Source organism: Colius striatus, chromosome 15 (genome assembly GCF_028858725.1).
Source record: "Colius striatus isolate bColStr4 chromosome 15, bColStr4.1.hap1, whole genome shotgun sequence".
Classification (NCBI taxonomy): Eukaryota; Metazoa; Chordata; class Aves; order Coliiformes; family Coliidae; genus Colius; species Colius striatus.
Window position 1 is genome coordinate 18,069,243 of NC_084773.1, and position 18,145 is coordinate 18,087,387.

At 43.3% G+C, this 18,145-nt stretch overlaps 1 protein-coding gene across 6 annotated transcripts in view; it reads right to left on the reverse strand.

The window, feature by feature from the left end:
* Positions 1-18,145, reverse strand: part of FOXP1 (forkhead box P1) — a 410,233-nt gene that overhangs the window by 269,818 nt on the left and 122,270 nt on the right. The window lies entirely within an intron of this gene.

Consider the following 18,145-nt stretch of genomic DNA (forward strand, 5'->3'; position numbering starts at 1 on the left):
ACAGCGGCATTAGCATAATGCCTACAGAAATCGACATTAAAACCTATCCCTGCTATTAACAGCCATGAAAGGACGACAGAGTAGAGCTCTCAAGTCATAACCAACACAGTGAGAGCATTCCCCAGGAGACCCATGGAGCCCGGGCAAACACAGCAAAGCCACAGCTCCACAGAGATTTTAGGAGCGGGCTGGGCCTTACACCTGGAGAACATCTCAAGGAGCTCAATGGAACAACTATTGCACAGAGTTAAAGCAAGGACAGATGAGACTTTCTAGATAGGAGCAAACTAGATGTAGAAATGAGATGGGCAGGTGTGGTTTGAACTGACAGCGATTCTCACCCCAGCTCAAGCATTTTCTCAGATTTATTATTCTCTTACTGGTTTCGCTTTCATTAATTCAACTAAGGTGAGGTTTTTTTTAAGACCAAAAAACCTCTTTTCTCTAAAGGATCAACACTCCTTTTAAAAAAAGTTTCAGAACTCAGTGATTCTCATTTGTTGCAGATGCCATCCAAGATCACAACAACTGAAGCACATTCAACCAAGAAAGACAAAAGTATTTTGTTCTTGTCACAGGTTTTTTGTTTTCTAGATCAGTTGAAAGTTCCTCAAATGAACAGTTTTGTTGTCTTAATGTAACCACTCTGTCTCCATTTCACTGCAGAGGTCTTTCCTCCACTTTTAAAACTAAACAAGTACAATCACAAGTACTAACCGAGTGATTTTATGTTGAAAGGCAGGAACCACAAATAACTCGGTGTTTTAAAAATCATCAGATTTCAAACTCCAAAACAGGCTATTGTTCACAGACAGATCATCAAATATCAATGGCCATGAGTCCTCCAGGAAGGGAACTCTGTTCCATAGAGCAAGAGAAGCACCTTTAAGACATGACACACTGGTGGAGACAGAAGGACCAGAGCATGAACACTGCATTCCAGGAGAAGCATCCTCCAGCCCTTTCTGTCAATGGGAAGCTACATAAGCAACCAGAGAAATCAAGGCATCCATAAATTTCTCAGTGCCTCCTTATGCACAAGTCAAATATTTGGTGAAGACTGGTCAACTGATGGATTAACAGTGCTGGTTACAAATAACTGTCCTGATTATACTCGCCTCAAGCCCACTGGGCGTCTACACCAACACTGGATGTTCTACTGCTCTGATCTGTTGCTACAGATCTCTTCAATCACTTGGAACGCTGATGTAGCCCTGTTACACTAATTAAACTTTGTTTTGCATCTGCAAAACAAATGCAGTCCTGCATTTGCAGTGTGTGTACAGTATGTAAATTACACAAATTACAAGAAAAGTTGATTAGTGTAATTCAAATCTCAGCACAGTTACTAAAATTAACAATGAATACAAATTACACAGAATCACTTCAGTGCAGTTGAAAAGCTCTACACACAAAGCATGTTACCAAATTCACAGAGGTGGACACCAAAACATGCAAAAACAAGCAGTGAGAATACCACAGATGATCTTTCTCAGGGAAGTTTTGTCCAAAAAAGTAACTCTCACTCAAGTATATTAGCTCTATTTAGGGTTAAACTATTAGCTAAACTATTAGCTATTATTTGGGGTTAAACATTTCAGTGGTGTCTGTAGTGCTCTGTTTTCAGCTGTGATGGCCCTACTCCTCCCACTTGCAGCATTTTCTTACCATCTCTTCTCATGTCAGGTTAAATGAAGTGAAAGGTCTGCAATGCTGGAAGAAGCACCAACAGTCAAAAACCTCATCTTCTACAAGGCTACTGAAGTTTTGAGATTTGGAATTTGCCCAGGAGGTCTGGGATGTCCTACCCAAACCCATCCCAGACACAACACGTGGAACTACAAGAGTGAGCACTTCTGTTCCCTTAGGAAGTGCCAGGTGGAGCAACCAAAACAACTAGTTTCCTTTGTCCTGCCCAAAGAGAGGACCACACCTCTTCCTATGTTACTCATCCATGGTCCCTCTGCTTAGAGAAACATCATGGCCTCTTGGGCTTTTCCAGAAACACAAGGCAGTCCAACTGCCTTCTCTACGGCAGTGAGGCAGCAGCTTCCAGTTGCATCCCCTCAGGTGGACCCTCTACCTCTGGCAAGGGGCAATGCTTTGTTGACTGTAGGACAGCTATATCCTAACAATAAAAACTCCAATCCACTTTTTTTGTGGACACCTCATTCCTTTTGCTCATTGAGAGCTTCTCAGATACCACTGACTTCTTTCTGCTATCCTTCATGTCAAAAGGAACTTCTCTCTTTCTACTAAGACCTCTGTCCCTTCCAAAAGACACATTTTCTTGTGACCCCGAGAGGCAGGTTTGTCTGGCCCCTGCCCTTTTGAATCCAAGGGCTGAGATGCCTGCAGCTGACTGTTCTAGAAGACACGGCAAGAACCAAGACACCCATGGGAATACAAGAAGCCACCAGAGACTTTACACAACGCTGCCTTGGCTTCCACGTTTTTAACTCAGCTGTTGTGCCTGCCTGTTCACCTGAGGATAACCAAAGTCAAGGAGGCAGAAGTCTCACAGGTAATGAAGAATTATTAGCTGTACTCTTAGTGCTGGCTTCTCCACACTAATCAGTTTGCCTGCCATCACTTAACAGAGCAAGGCAATCCAGAACTGGTATTTCAGCTTGATTTCTGTCACTAAAATGCCAAGCATAGAGTTTTGACATTGAATCTGTGATGCTTGTATCAATGTGATGTATTTCTGTGGGAGAGGAAAGCAAGAGGGGCTTGAAAGAGGACGTGAGGGAGGGAGGGGAGGCATTTCATTCGGAAAACAACAACCTTCTGATTGGTTTTGGAGCAGGGAGGGGAAAAAATAAACACAAAGGACAGAAGAAAACAAAAATGCATTTGCAAAATGCTGCTTTCAAGTCATTAAATTGAATGTGCCCAAACCAGACTTTTGGTTATCCCAGATTTCAGACAATAGTCTTTTTCCTACCCTGCTAGCAATGATAAAGGTCTGGATTAAACAGGAAGACAGGAAATTCAAAGTTAACTTAAACTCTATTCATACCAAGGGATGGGTTTCACAGCTCAGATAAAATGATGATTTTTAAAAAAAAATGAAAACTCCTAGGCCAAAATCTGAGGTGAGATTCACAAAAAAAAAAGGCTGCATTACATTTTATTCTATTTTAATATTCTTTCCAAACTTCCTGTGCTGTACTGGCCTCAGTGGCCTCACCACGGTAAACTGCAAAACCAGGGGAGTGCCTAGCCAAGAGCAGCACTGGACTCTTCAAATAACACCAATTTCATGACATTTCAGCAGAATTCACAAGCACAAGACATGGATATAAGCATTTCAGATGCTTATCAGAAGCTGTTTCTCTGAACATTTCTCCTGTTCCCTACCCACCACCTATCAACCACCTGCCATGTCTAGCAAGTAAGACACAAGACATGTCTAAGCAAGACACGAAAGAAGACAAAGTGTAAAGACCCCTAAAATAAATAAGGGCAAAAGAGATACTGAAGCTATCATTCCATCTCCTTGCCTGAGTATCTTGACTTCTGTGAGTTCAGATCAGAGTAACAGCTGAGAGCAACGAAAGACACAAGTGCCTGATCACTATTAATCCCTCCACGATTATTAATGCTGGCAATGATTAACAGTGTTGCATCTAACACACAAATAGATGTACATCACAATTTCAGTTGCAAGCAGATCAAAACCAGTCAGTGCCTCCAAACACATCAGCCAGTACAAACAATTAACCAGAAGCAGCTCTCGGCCCCAAGCCTGAAACAACGGTGCAAGCAGTCTGAAACAGCTCCTGCAAGCACGAGGTCCTGAGGAGAAGCAGCGTTGGTGGGAGGGTGGGAAGCTGCCACAGACACAGCCGACTGTGCGACCAGACACGAGAACAGCAAAGAGACGGCGCTGCGTGAGGACCGGGAAAAGCATTGTAACAACGTTCCCGTGGGACAGGGGCAGGCCACAGCTCCTCTGCAAACACACCCGAGCTGTGCAGTGCAAAAGTTCAGAGCTAAAGGACAAATTATTTCCTCTGTAATTGCCCTTTCTTCGGCTTTGCCCCTTACTTCCCCACAGACAGCATTAAGGCAGCTGCTCCGTGCGCACTCCTCCTTCCTCGGGAGCATCCACCCGCTCGGGAAGGATGCAGGAAGATGAGCCTCTGCGTGAGGACACAGCAGCCCAGCCCTCGGCTTGACTTTGATGGAGTTATGCTGATTTACACCAATGTCTAGCCTGGGTCAAAACAAGGCTTATTACTATTCCACCACACTTGCTTTAGTTGTGCATCACCTCTGTAACCCTTTTTCTTTCAAAAACCTGAGATTCTTTGACTTCACGTGGTCTTGACCCATTTTCATGGAATGCAGGGTTTTCAAGTCATCCACTCCATTTCAGCCTAATTATTTCCTTTAAACATTCGCTTTCATGGCATAAGCCATTTTGAACTTTTTATGCTGTTTAAATTCAAACACAAATTTGTACACAACAATAAAACACGCCGCTACTTTGTCGTGCTCCTACGAGCAACTGTGTCACTCACACCAAGAACCGCTGACTGCGGTGTTCGGAGCTTTCATTCCTATTTCACATCACTCAATTGAGCCTTCTGCAGAAAAGCTTTTAACAACCACATCTGGTCTTTAATAAATCACTGCACTTTGTCTTCCTGCCAAAACTCCTCCTTTATCTAACTTACATCTTCATGATGAGATAGGAAATCACACATTATGGTGGTGACAAACAATTGTAATTATGTCATTAGTAGCCATTTAGTCTACAAAGGTTCTCAAAAAGGAAATATAATGCACAATAAGAAATATAGGATAATACATTGATCACAGTTCTAATCTGCTTTTTACTTCACAAGTGTAAAAAGCTGGCATAATTCACGGGCACAGCAGGCAGTAATAGTACACCACTTTATGAACTATACAGCTATTTTATTCCCCTATCTACTTAAAAATAAAAAAGCTTTTAATAGCTTGATTTAGACATAAAAGTTATTTATGATGCTTCACCCATTATAATATTTATTTTTTTTAACTTTTCAGGAAAGTGATTCTTTCTGAAATGTAAGTACATATTATGTCAAAGACCTGGGAGAAGAACAGTTGCACTACTAGCAAAGAAAAAGGGAGGAAGAAACTTTGGCATTGGAAAGAACGGAGAGCACTCATCTCTGTGCCCTGTATGGCTTGGAAACCAGCATGCCACAAACAGAGATAGCTCTTCTACCGTTTAGAAATTTTCTAAAAGTGATTAACATATAAACATGAGAAGCTTAAGAGTTCACTCAGAACAAAGGTGTCATTTAAAGCAGCTCAGATGCTCGAGGATTCACATGTGAAGAACATCTGGAGTCCGACAGCACTGAGAGGTTCCAAAGGTGCCTTTACCATTTCATTTCAAACCCAGAGAGTGCTTTTAGGACAAACTGCATTAGGCTTCACTTAATGCACTTCAATTTACATCACAGAACAACCTCAGCAAACATCAACTGCATTCCTCTCTGATGAAATTAGAGCAGCTCCAGGAGCATCGATTCCTCTGAGTCCCTGCAGCCCCTGGGCTCTCACAGTCCCTGGGACTGGACCAAGTCAAACCCATGGAAAGTCCACGAGGTGGATGCCAGGTCTATGGCACCAGCTGCTTCCTCCACAGATCAGCAGCTTTTGCCAGGCATTGCTGAGCAATGTGTACAGAGCTCAAGAAACCTGCAAACCATCCAAAAGGATGCTTACTTCTATTTATGATTGCTTCATGTTCGAGTAACCAACCCAATAATGAGACTTATTTAGGCTTCCAAACCAATTATCCCTCCTTTTGCAACACATGCTTTAGGATTATTATCCCCTCCAATACTAAGTGAGGTTGTCCCCCACAGAAGCTAGCACAGAAAGACCCGAATTCCAGCAGGTTGCCATATTTTGGCAACCATCTCTCTGAATCCCTGTGGCATCAAATAAACATGAGGGTCCTTAAACACCTGTAACACACAGAAATGCTGTTTCAGAGAGCATTACTGTATTACCCAAAAGAAAGGCCCAATTTCCCTTCCACATTTGTGAAAACCCATTGCACAAAGGACCCTAAAGAACGGTACTGAGCGAACACAGGGCACCATCACATCAGCTCTTTTACACCAGCCAGAGCTACGATGCCCCAAATTCACGCAGGTGCCATTCTGGAAAGTTTATCTCTCAATCTTTGAACCTTTTTCTGCCCGGTGTATTCCCCACCCCCTCATCCCACCAAAGGAAAACCATCTCTCAAGATATCCAGACACCCACTCCTGTTTTCATTTTTGGTTTGTTAACAGTCTCCACCGTTTCCTGTTCACTGTGACTACAAAACTTCACCTACTTTTAGCCGTCATCCTGGTGAGCGTCACTCCACTCCGCTCCTTACCTGGCTGAGGTACCTCCAGATGCTCAAAATTCATGCTAGAAAGACCAAGTAACTTGGCTGATAGCATAACCTGGAGGAAGCAACGTTTCCACGAACACCATCTCTGTTACAGTGACCAGCAGGCAGCACAGTTGCTAGCAGTAATTTCAGATGCATCCCAGATTAAATGCCTCCTCTGGTACTGGCTAGATGGGAGAGCTAGTCAGGCCTGACAGCATGCAGTTAAATCTAAAGGTAACCCAGTTTAGTTCCCATACTTGCTATAAAAAACCCCCCAACAAACCCAAGTTAGTGCTTTAGGTGGTATCCTCACCCATTTTGCGTTCACGCCAAGTGCTGTGCAGTGAAAATACATTCAGGACTAGAATTTTACAGGGAGAGAAATGATGCTTCTGCCCAAAGGAATGGGAGCACGTAACCTTGCATGGTGCTCACCCAGACAAAAACAATTACTCTTATTTGGAGAGAAACTTCAAATCAGGCAAGTTTTATGTTGCAGATACAGGCCCACAGAAACAAGCAGCCGTGGCTGGGCACTGCGGGGAAACTTCAGACAAGGACTGTTGATGAGGGGCCAGAACAAAAGGACTTTCTCTGTGTGAACAACGGAGAGGAGCCCTTTGAGTGAAAATTATACACTAGCTCCTGGGAAACTCTTCCACACCGAAAACCACAAAATGAGTCCTTGCCCTTGGGCTCAGTACCTTGCAGCGGCACAGAGCTTGGAGCCAGTCAACTGGGTCACAGGGCTAAAAGCATTTCTACCTTCCCCAGCCAAGAAAACCACTTCCCGGTGGTACCTTTTATCTCAGTCTAGCTGCAGCACTCCCCACCCTTCTTCTACAAACAAACAACATTAACCCTTACGCCCTAGGGATCTCACTGTCCCAAGGCTTGGCAACAAGCAATCACGAGGCTGAGATAAAAGGATTGAGGCAAGATGGGAAAAGAGAGAAGAAAGGGGGGAAAAAAATAGAGAAATTCAGTAGTCTCACATCAGCAGAGCTTGTTGCTGTCTTCCTGGGAGCAGCACTCAGCTGCAGAGGAGGAAACCTGATGCACTTGCACCATGTGCTACTGATGGATAAGAGCACAGAGGTAGGACCTATCTCCCACAGGTCTACAAGAAGGTTGGAAAAAACCACACTGAGGATTTACTCTTTCGAAGCCTTTCAGCTAATCAATAAGGGGCAAAAAAAAAAAAGGGGAGGAATGCTTCAACCCTACTTTGCTCCTTTTCCCTACCTTAAATTCTTGCTCTTTTTTTGCAAACTTAAATAGAACCAACAACATACAAAAGCAGGGGAGAATCGATCAAACTGCCTGTTCTGCTCTGAACCACCTACAAATGTCTTGTCTGGAAAAATATGAAGTGAGCAAACAGTCACTACTGGACAAAACAGGAAGATTTCAAGACAGCTAGCTTTAGGTTACTAATAAAGTGGTTAGAAACGTGCCTCCGCAGGAAAACACGGGCTGGATTTCTATCCTTAACAAGGGTTACAGGGACCTACGTTGAGGCACTTTGTAAAAGTGAAAAGCCAGACTTTCATTTGACCTGGCATGACAGCCCAACTGACCTGGAGTGCAAAGCTGTAGATGAGTTCCAAAAACGCCACAGCCATCGATTAAAAGCATGCACGTGCAGCTGAAGAAACCCTGCTGAGAGCTACCACCAGCACCCAGAAAGAGAAATGGTTTCTAAATTTCCCAGTACTAGTAGTTTAACATTTCTCCTTTGAGGAGACGCCTTGTTTTTACCTTAAGAACCCAAATACAGACCAGACCTAGAGGAATTGTACTGGGAGAAGGTGCAGAGCAAGGAGCACAGGCAGCTCCACAGTGCTCCTTGGACTGACCTCCCAACCCAAGCTTCAAGTATCTTTCTATCTTGCACTCTCTTGCAGAGAGAGAACCACCACCACATTGACCCAGTCTGCTCCTCCAAGGCCCTGGAGCTTCTCAAACACCACTAAACATAGCAATTGGCAGTGAAGGTGTTTTTGGCCCTGCAGGAGCTCTGGTATCTTGCACGAGAAATGATCTCCTGAATGCCCCAGGCAACCTCCTTCTCAACCCATACTCCAGCTCCCAGGAACTGCCTGTTGTTTTCTGCAGAAGCAGCCAGGAGCAGCACTGACACTCGTAATGCTCTCCAGGCTTCACTGAAGAATTCAAATGAAGGTCTCGTTCTCACAGAAAGATTTGTTCTCTCTTTAGCTAGTCCCACCTCACGACTGAAACTGCCTGGTGAACTTGACTGACAGGTCAGATAAATTACATTATGCCCAGGACAGCACCTTCTATGCTTCTTTGAATATCTTATCACCAGTGGTTTCCAATTTACTTGCTCATATAGGTGACTGCTCTGACATTTTTCAACCTTGCATGTACTGTTTTACCCTTCAAAAGGGAACCGAAACCCAAGGTCTTTCAAGACAGCACTTAATTCTTAACTTGTTGATTTGCAACGCACCTTGAGCTTTTGTTTCAAGACTCCTGGACCATCTGACTTTTCACTCCTTGCCTGGAAAACCCATTTCTGACAATGCAGATCAAGTCTCCAGGTAGAAAAGATTTCACTTACCAAGTCTTGTTTTGCAGTTCACCGTAAACACAGTTTTCTGCACATCGGGAGAAGAGAGCTCATCTTGAAAGGACCTCTTTGCAGGAAGGAAGCAGCAATTTTAATTATATAACTGTAATCAAGCAATAAAGATAAGACTACTTCAAGGTTTGCCTGTCTAATCCAATGCAATGAATCAAGGACATTCCCTCCTCCAATTAATGCGTTTAACAAAAGCCTAAATGAACCAGCAGTTAAGTGACCATGGGGATGGTCTATACTAAGCAGATAAATCATCCATTATAATGCACATACCTACTTAATAACCTTCTCTCTCACATCTTTTGTCTTGGAAAGGAGTGAGGGATTCTTGCCCTGACAGCACCACCAAGATACAGCCACTCAGGTGGTTTTTGCAGGGGATTTAGTTGGCTGGGGTGGTACCCAGCAGAGGCTGATGCTGACCTCATGGAGGCCACAGGGATGTTTAACCAGAGACAGTCACCACTGCAGCTCACGTGTGCTCGGGGCAGGCACGTGCCAGGCAGATCCAAAGAGGAGTGAGGGGGAAAATAAAGAAATAAATTTAAAAATCCCATAATAGTGGCAAGGCAGAGGAAAACACAAGGACCCCATCTGCGCCGGCCTCTCTGTTTTCTTAGCACAATACGCAACGCTCCGTCGCTCAAGGACCATCCAACTGGTGGCACTTATTCAATTAAAATGCGAAGGCAAAGGGGCCCCAAGAAAGCAGCATGCCTGCAAAGAGCTCAGGGTTTCCTTTGTGCATTTGTGGGGAGAGAAGGAGGGGACGTCACTACCTTCACTGGGATTTATAACAGATTGCTTGCAAGGCTGGCTGTGCCACAGCTGGAAACCGTGCTCTCTCCTCAGACAGCAGCGCCTGCCCCACGGGCTGCAGTCACAAAGGAGGGAGCCAACACCACCCACATCACTCATGTAAGTCACTGTTGACCCATGTGGCTTCAGCAGCTACCTTGCAACAGACCCTCACCTGTGGTGCAGGCTCTGCAACTCGCTACTAAAGGCTCCATCGAATTTATCAACTCTTTAAAGTTAACGTATATAGTCACTGATGCAGTAAAATAACAGCACCATGAAGTCACACTCTGTGCGCTACTGAATGCTTTCTGAAGATCAGTATTAGGGCCACCAACTCAGAGAAACAATTGGCCCGGTTTCTAAAAATAAAAAGCCATTAAGTACCAAAAGGAAGCATAATTGTTGACTTTAAATAATCAGGCAAAACCCACAGTAAATAACAATAATTTGCTTGAAATATTGTTCCATACAGTGCACTCGCAGAAATCCAGCATACAATTTTACAGAAACTGCAGGCAAATTAATTGTATACTTTCACCTTTTATGCACCACTCATAGAAGAGAAGAATAACACTTTGCCACACATTGAGTAACCTGTACATATTTGAAAGGAATCTAATCAATAGTATCCATTTAACTTGAGATTAGATTAAATATGGACAAAGGAATCAGAGAAGCTTGCAACACCTGGGTGTATTTGTTACAATTTTCAATCTACTTTTGCCAGCTGGTTGTCAACAAGGCAGAGAAGTGGGGGAGAGAAAAAAACTAGTGACCGCATTCACAGCAGTGACAACATAAAGTAAAGACATCTCCACTTGTAAATCATAGGTCTAAGGCAATACTTGGGAACTTCAGAAACTGAAAAACACTCATCTTTTCCCAACCCATCATTTTGGGGGTTACTGAGAAATTCAAACACATGTGGGTAAGACCAAGGGAATCTTTTTTCCCCTCATTTTATTCCTACAAATGAAATAATAGATCATCTGTCTTGGCTGTTAATGTTTCTAAGGGCATGTATGTTCTGTGAATACAGGTACAGAGCCAAACTTCACACCATCAGCCACACAGCGCTTTGATTTGTGTTGCCATATGTAGCATCAGTCCACAACATTCAGCACATACACTTTCCCCCCCCCCCCCCTCTTTCCTGGCCACGACTTTAATACAGTGACTCATTACTGCTGTCAGATCATAAACACCAGGGAAACAGTTCCAGGGGGAAAAAAACCCAAACTGAAGACGAATCTCCATGTGACAACTTCCCGTTGGCTTCAGCACACCACGGTGCTGGTTAAACTGTAAGGAAAAGGATCAGGCACCCAGATGCTCCTGCAAGGATTATCTGTCTTATTAGATGTTTTTCCTGCTGCCTGTCTACATCCCCTCCTTCACATTACCCTGTGATTTAAGGGTCTCTTTGGAGAACCTCAGCTCCATCACTGTCCATTTCTCCCTCGCAGGAAAGGGAGAAGATGAACAGTGACCTGATGTCCTGCAGGTGCCTCTTCCCCTCCTGCTACAGTCTACAAAACTCAGCACAGGCAGTCAGGGCTGACAGTCTGCCGTCAGTAATGCTGTTCAGTATACCCCTCAATCCACCTTACTCAGGCACAGGGGAACAAGCTGGGGGTTCAGCTGCTCCAGAAGCAGGAATATAGGTTGTGCAGTGCAAGTAAATTTGAAATTGGCTGTACTGTTTTACTTAGCATAATAAAAAAATGTTATGTAAAAAGCAACACGGCTGTTGGCATTAAAATATTTTATATGCCATGTCTCTAAAAACGTCCAGCAAAGTAAGTCCACTAATGAACAGCCTAGCTATGTAAAATTGTTATTTAAAACACATAACAAGGAGAGTTAATACACTTCTTGTTACATCAGGAGAAACTGAATGCCAGATTCAGGCCTGGCCTTGGGTCCCTGGAATACCCAAAGGTCCTTTGCTTCACACACAGCTGGTGCTCTGCAAAGCTCGCAGGACCATCGAGCTTCTCAAAGCACCTCCCGGGATGGAGAAACCTCATTCCCCGAGGCTCTCCCTGCCTCAGGAAGGAGAGTATAGCTTTATGCCTAAATTCTGTCCTCAGTTTAGTTCACACTCAAGCAGTCGAGAACATTTGTTTTCTGTATTTCTGTTATGAAGAATGATTTACATGCTCTTCTTTTCCACTTCAGTCTTATCCATATCCTTAGTATTCATACCTTCACAGGAGGAGTGAAGCAAGTTCACATTAAAAAAAAGATGCTTCATGACTGTGTGAGGGGTAAGAAAAACAAAAGCAGAGGGATTTTTTTTTCCACTTGAATTCACTGGACCCTTTTAAGCTCCCCAGAAGAGAAGATGATCTCTTCTCTGGTGAAACAGCAGCAGCTGAGAATAACGTGTTAGCCAGGCTCTGCCACGGGGTTTGTGCAGAACCTACTTCATCCATAAAACTAGCACTTCACCAGTACAGGGGCTTTAGTCTGCCTTGGGAACCATGTAAGGAGTAGAAATCAACTTTTCTTTTCCTTCTGGTAATTTTTCTTTATTTGGGTTTGATTTGACATGCCCAGTGTGCTGCTGGGCTGCAGGAGCACCAGCAGGAAGGCTCTCAGCACCACTGAGCTTTCCCCAAGGAACACTGCCTGCAAAGCAGTCTACAAAACCTGCAGCCCCTGGGACAGCAACTGTAAAAAAGGAACAGTAGTATGGACGCCAGCACAAGGTAGCAATGAAACGTCAGGCAATGCTCGACACATGGGTTTGATGGCTCAGATGAACCAAAGCCGTCAACTTCTGCTAGGTCAGGTTTAAAAGAAAGACCGTGATAATCCCATCTCCCTTTCTGTACAGAGACAGCCTAGCGAATCTGTCTGTTCTGCAGCTATTCTGAAGAATATCTTCTATATGACTGTCTCTTCATCAGCTTCTCATGTTGAGCAACCAAAGGAGATACTGTGATTCTTATCGCTTTTCACATATGACTTCACATAGTCTTAGAGAAGATAAACAGACAAGCTGCATGTTCTGTAACATTTGCTTTAGAGGTTTCAGTGGTAAAATGTTTGAAGCTGTTTCAAAACTAGACTGATGTATTGTCTGAACATCTTCCCAAAATAATCAAGATGCTCAAAGATCGCTGCATTTACTGTACCTACGTGGTTCTGTACCTCTGCTGAGGGGTAGCGCCCTGGCCACAGAGCCTGGAATTTTGTCACCAGAACCCTTCTCTTTGAGACATCAAAAGGCTCTTTAAATGCCAGAGCATATTTATTCCTTCATAGGGGGTGCATTATTCAGAATAGTCTCTCAGCTTTCTAACATACAAAATCCACAGTCAACTGCAAAGCTCCAGAAAGCGTTTCCAGTCCAGCTGCATAGCTGGCTTATGTGTAATACTTAGGAAACTGCTAGAGAAAATAAGCATATTTGAAAAATACAGTGAGCTCGTGTTACCAGCCTCATTTATGTTACTAAACCACCTAAAGCCACATCATGCCAATATTGCAGTGTGTCCCTGCTGGTGATCACAGATCAGAAGGTCAAATGATTTCTCAACTTCAGTGCTATCCAGTCTGTGCACACAAAGCTCCACTGACATGGCACTCCGAAGTGGAGCAAAATTCCACTGACAGTTCCTCACACTAAAAAGCTTCACACTCTTACATCATCTCCAACAAAGAGTTCTCCAAAACCTGCAGCAAACTTATTACACTCAGTTTTATGGGGAACCCAGAACACTTGGTTCCCCGTCCATGTTTCTCCGAGTACACTACCCTCTCGAACACTCCATCACCACCACAGCATTTCCCTGCTGCTACTGATGCCTGCCAGTGGTCCTCTGTAAAGTTTTTAAGAGTGATTTGGCTGTTTGCAAACATTACTGGTGATGCAGAAAGACACAGACTGACAGTTCTGGACTGGATCTCCAGATGCTCTGGGGTACCTCCTGGGTACCCATCCCTCAGTCAGCTGCTGCCTCTTCCCCCATGATTAGGGATTTCACATAACTACCAAGTCCTTTACTAAGATCACTCATGAGAGCATCACTCCACGCTCCCTGCACTATGCCAGGCCATGCAGAACAGGGGTTGGACTGAGCTATGAAGATACAAAACCTAAAAGTGGGTCAGTGGAGCGCCTGCCCTAGAAAGGGACGACTCTGTCCTGCACCATTCCCCAGAGCCAGCTCCCTCCCCGTATTATGCTTTGTTTTCATACTTGAAGCATCAGTAAATACCAAGTTTCATTTTTTCACATTTGAAACTTCTTTCTATTCTTGTTTAGGCTTTTGGAGAGGTTGGGGGAAAATCAGGGACTGTCCACAAGTGAAAGCAGTACTTTGTAGTTTCATTATTGACACATCTGACGACCGCATGGAGTCAGCTGGGCTTTTCCTTCTAACACAAACCCTCAAAACACACACTTCTTTTTTTTTCTTTTTAAGAGCTCACATTTAGTTAAATCTCTTTAAATCAAAGCTGTTCTGAACCATCTACATTTAATTTTCACTTTTCTTATCAGCTCTACAAATAAGAATACTCATCTCAGCACTGTCCCCTGAGGGTTATACAAGTATACACCCAGGCTGAGTCCCTTCCTTCTTCACCCTTGGGGTTTTTTATTTGGACCACAACAAAAAGTTTCTGGGATGAAGGAGCATGCAGTGTGATCAACCCTCTCACTCCATATTAGAGACAAAACACACCAGCCGGACTGTGTGCAAAAACTCTCCAAAGTTGTGGAGGAGGAGCACGATCCAGAACACTGTTTTCACTCCCAACTTCTAAGCAGTTGAAGTATTTTCTTATTTATCTATTCAAAGCACACTTACAGAAAAAGTAAAGAAAAATGGTCCATTCTCCTGGTCTTTCTTCCATTTTTACTCATTTTCTACTCAGGTGAACACCTGCAGATCCCCAGTCATGGACATCAGCAGGAATTCAGCCTAATGAATAAGCAAGGAAGGAATTAAAACACACAGGATCCGATTCTGTTTACAAAGAATCATTACGATTAAAAGTAAGCTTGTTAGAGCAAAACTTTCCTCCACGAGCTCTTATTTTGCCACAGTGATCACATGTAATACATTTATTAGATTTGTTTATTCTTATTAAGTGTGAAATGTAATAATATTTCTATACAGTATTAAATGTATTTAATTAAATATATAAGATCTCCAGTGCAGCCAACTCAAGGCATTACAAACCATGCCAATTTGTGCTTCTCCCTACACTGTTGCTGTTCCATTTAATGTTCATTTCTTCTTTTAAGAAACATTTAAAAGATATTACTTAAATACTCAGATTTGAAGTGTCCTCTGTAGGCAGGTGAGCAGCACGAGGGGTGTTGGGGGCGAGTTTAACACCCGTCCCTTGCTGCAGCTCCTGCTTGGCTGGAGGGGTCTCCTGGCACAGCAGTTTCCACTGTCATCACTACAGCTCACCAGCAAAGAGGTAACTTGTTGAGGTTTATTTATCCCCCCTCTATTATTTTGCAGGAACCCTTGAATTAACAGAACGCAAATGTTGCACAGACTCTGAAGTCTGCTATTTTGAAAATCAAAACGATATTTCTCATTTCTTCTTTCACTGGTGGGTTGTTGTGGGTTTGGGTTTTTTTTTTTCCCAAATGAAAACGTTCTCTGGGAAAACATCTTGAACTTCTTTTCTGCTTTTCATTATGAAAAACTTGCTTAACTCTTCTACTTTCGGAAGAGCCTTTCTAAATCGTGCCAACATACGTTTTTTCACACTCTATTAGTATCGTTTTGTAAATTCTGTAAGTGCAGACTTAGGCACAAGTCTCATGGAGAACCACAAACCTGATCCAAACACTTAAGGTCAAAAGAAAAATTTTTCTAGGAAATTTAGTGGGTTCTAGGTCAGGTATTTTGCATGTCAAGAATCAAAGTTGACAAATTTCTTATTCTTTTACTAGGAAACCATGATGGAGAGAAGTTGCTTTCTATATTAACTCAAATAACTGAATATTTGTACCTGATCTAAGAAGGAAAAGAAAAAAACAAACGTATTTTGCAGGAGATCAGCTTGGGAAAATACCAATCTAAGACATGAAAACCCAGCACAAACATAACCATGCAAATAAAGCAGATATAACAGAAACCATGGTATTAACTTGCGCGCTGGGTACACTATCAACGGCAGCAATCGCTGCTGCCATGCTGAACGAAAAATAACCTCTTCCAGCTACTCATCTTTGAAGGGTAAACAAAATTTCTGAAACCACTTCAGCCGTAAGATCTCTACGACGACGGCAGTTTCGCTCACCTGAAATCCGAATTTAAAGACTTTTTGTGTCGTTACAGGAACCCTAAGGATGATTTTTTGCATGGTGGAGAGATGAAAGCGTACGCACATATTCTCTTAAGCACAAATGGAACACGAAACATGGCAGACTAAAGGTTAAGTAGCATTTGACTGATTTTTTTTTACCTCATGGGAACTATAATTTACACACCGCATTCATCCAAGGTAAGAGGGTTCAAATGGCACGAATTAAAAGCCTGCAGTTTCCTACTCCTGTTTTTAACATATCGTATTGATACACAGCCAGTTTTTAAAGTGATAAAGAGTTTCTATCAAAATACCAAACAGCAAGAAGATGCACTGTTTCTACACTGTCAGCACTGCTGTATTTTACAGCATACTTCCTCACTCCTTATAGCCACTGTCAACGATTATAAAATAGTAATGGTCCATCTGCAGCCCAAGAGGACAAATTAATCTTCCACATATCCAGCTCCTACAACTAAATCCTGTACAGAAATTTCCAGGAAGAGAAATAATTAAACTAATGTGTTTTGGTTTTGTTAACTAAAATTAAAAAAAGATGGAAGAAAAAGAAGCAGCTGTGAGGTCAAACAGCTACCTGAGGTCTGTCATTGAGAGATATGTTTGTCCCACAGGCAGGTACCAGCACCACCCTCTCAGAACTGACTACTTTCTCTGCTGGTCCTTGTGATGGTTCTACCTTGTGACCTTTCTACCCCATCCCAGAGCTCCTGGAGCAATAAGGAAGATGGCTCATGCCCTGCAGTGAGGATGCTACATGGAGATTGGCTCTACAGTTCCCTTTGGTTTCAGAGGTGCAAGGATGGCTCAGAGCACCCAAACCTTCCTTGCACCAAGGCATGGGCAGCTGGTTGCCTGGCAGTGCCAGTCCTGAGAGAGAAGGGTAAAAAGAAGGGGAGAGAGATCTGAAAACTGAGGAGCTGCACAGGTTTTCCTTCTCACTAGACTCATCCAAGCTCACAATGCCCACTCACATAGACTCTACCAGCTTGCTCCCTTGGGCTAGGCTCCAGCCCCAGGAAGCAACGCAGCATCTCTCCTGACACCATGGGCTACTCTTGGCCGTGACCCTCCAGGGCATCCAAGCACAGCTTTCAGAAACACCACAGGCTTCCAGGAGCCCACAGTTATTTAAAACAACTCTGGAGAACTGTCTCCATCGAAGATCTTTCTGAAGGCAGGACTGGGATGCTCCTGAAAACGTTACTGAGCAGCTGTTAAGTACCCAGTAAACAATTACTTGGGAAACTCCACAGGCTTTTATATTAATATTTGCAAGCAGCCATCAATGGACTCAGGGCATCCCAAAACCAGCTACAGATACTACTACAAGAGCCATTGCCAAAAATCATCAATGATTTCTATAAAGGCAGAGAGTTATTCAGCAGAGGTTTGGCAAAACGCCCACTTTCCATGGCTACTATCCTTCAGGACTCTCCTAACATGCTCATACATGTGTTTGGAGCACCTTTGGGTCTTCCAAACACTGCACTACTACAGAGTCTGGCCACTTTCCTTTGCCACCTTGAGTGAACACACTGGAAAAATTGGGAAATGCAGCATTTTCTGGGTCAGTAAGACAGTGTTTTTCCCGTGTCTGATTGGCTGCAACAATTGCACTTCAGTCTTAATGTTGACAGAAAATACATCGCTGAGAATTTTAGTGTTCAGGATGTTCTTTAGTCATTTTTGTGATCTGATATGCCACAGGAAATATTAGTGCACATTCTGTATTTTCAGTCACACTCACCTCAACATTCTTATTTAAAAAAAAGACAACAGAGAGACAGATCACTGAGACTGAAATTATGAGCAATCTGACAAAAGTCAGAGTTGGGGGAGGAAGGTGATTAAGACTCAGCCAAACGTTAAACTATTAGTTCACAGTCTGATATTTTAATTTCCATGCAGCTCTTATTAAAAACTGCCTCCAAATTAGCAGGCTGATGTAGAACAAGCCTTGAAGCAACGCTACCTGCACTTGCCAGCCCTTTGCTTTACTCCATGGCACATCCAGGCTCGACTCAATACTTTTG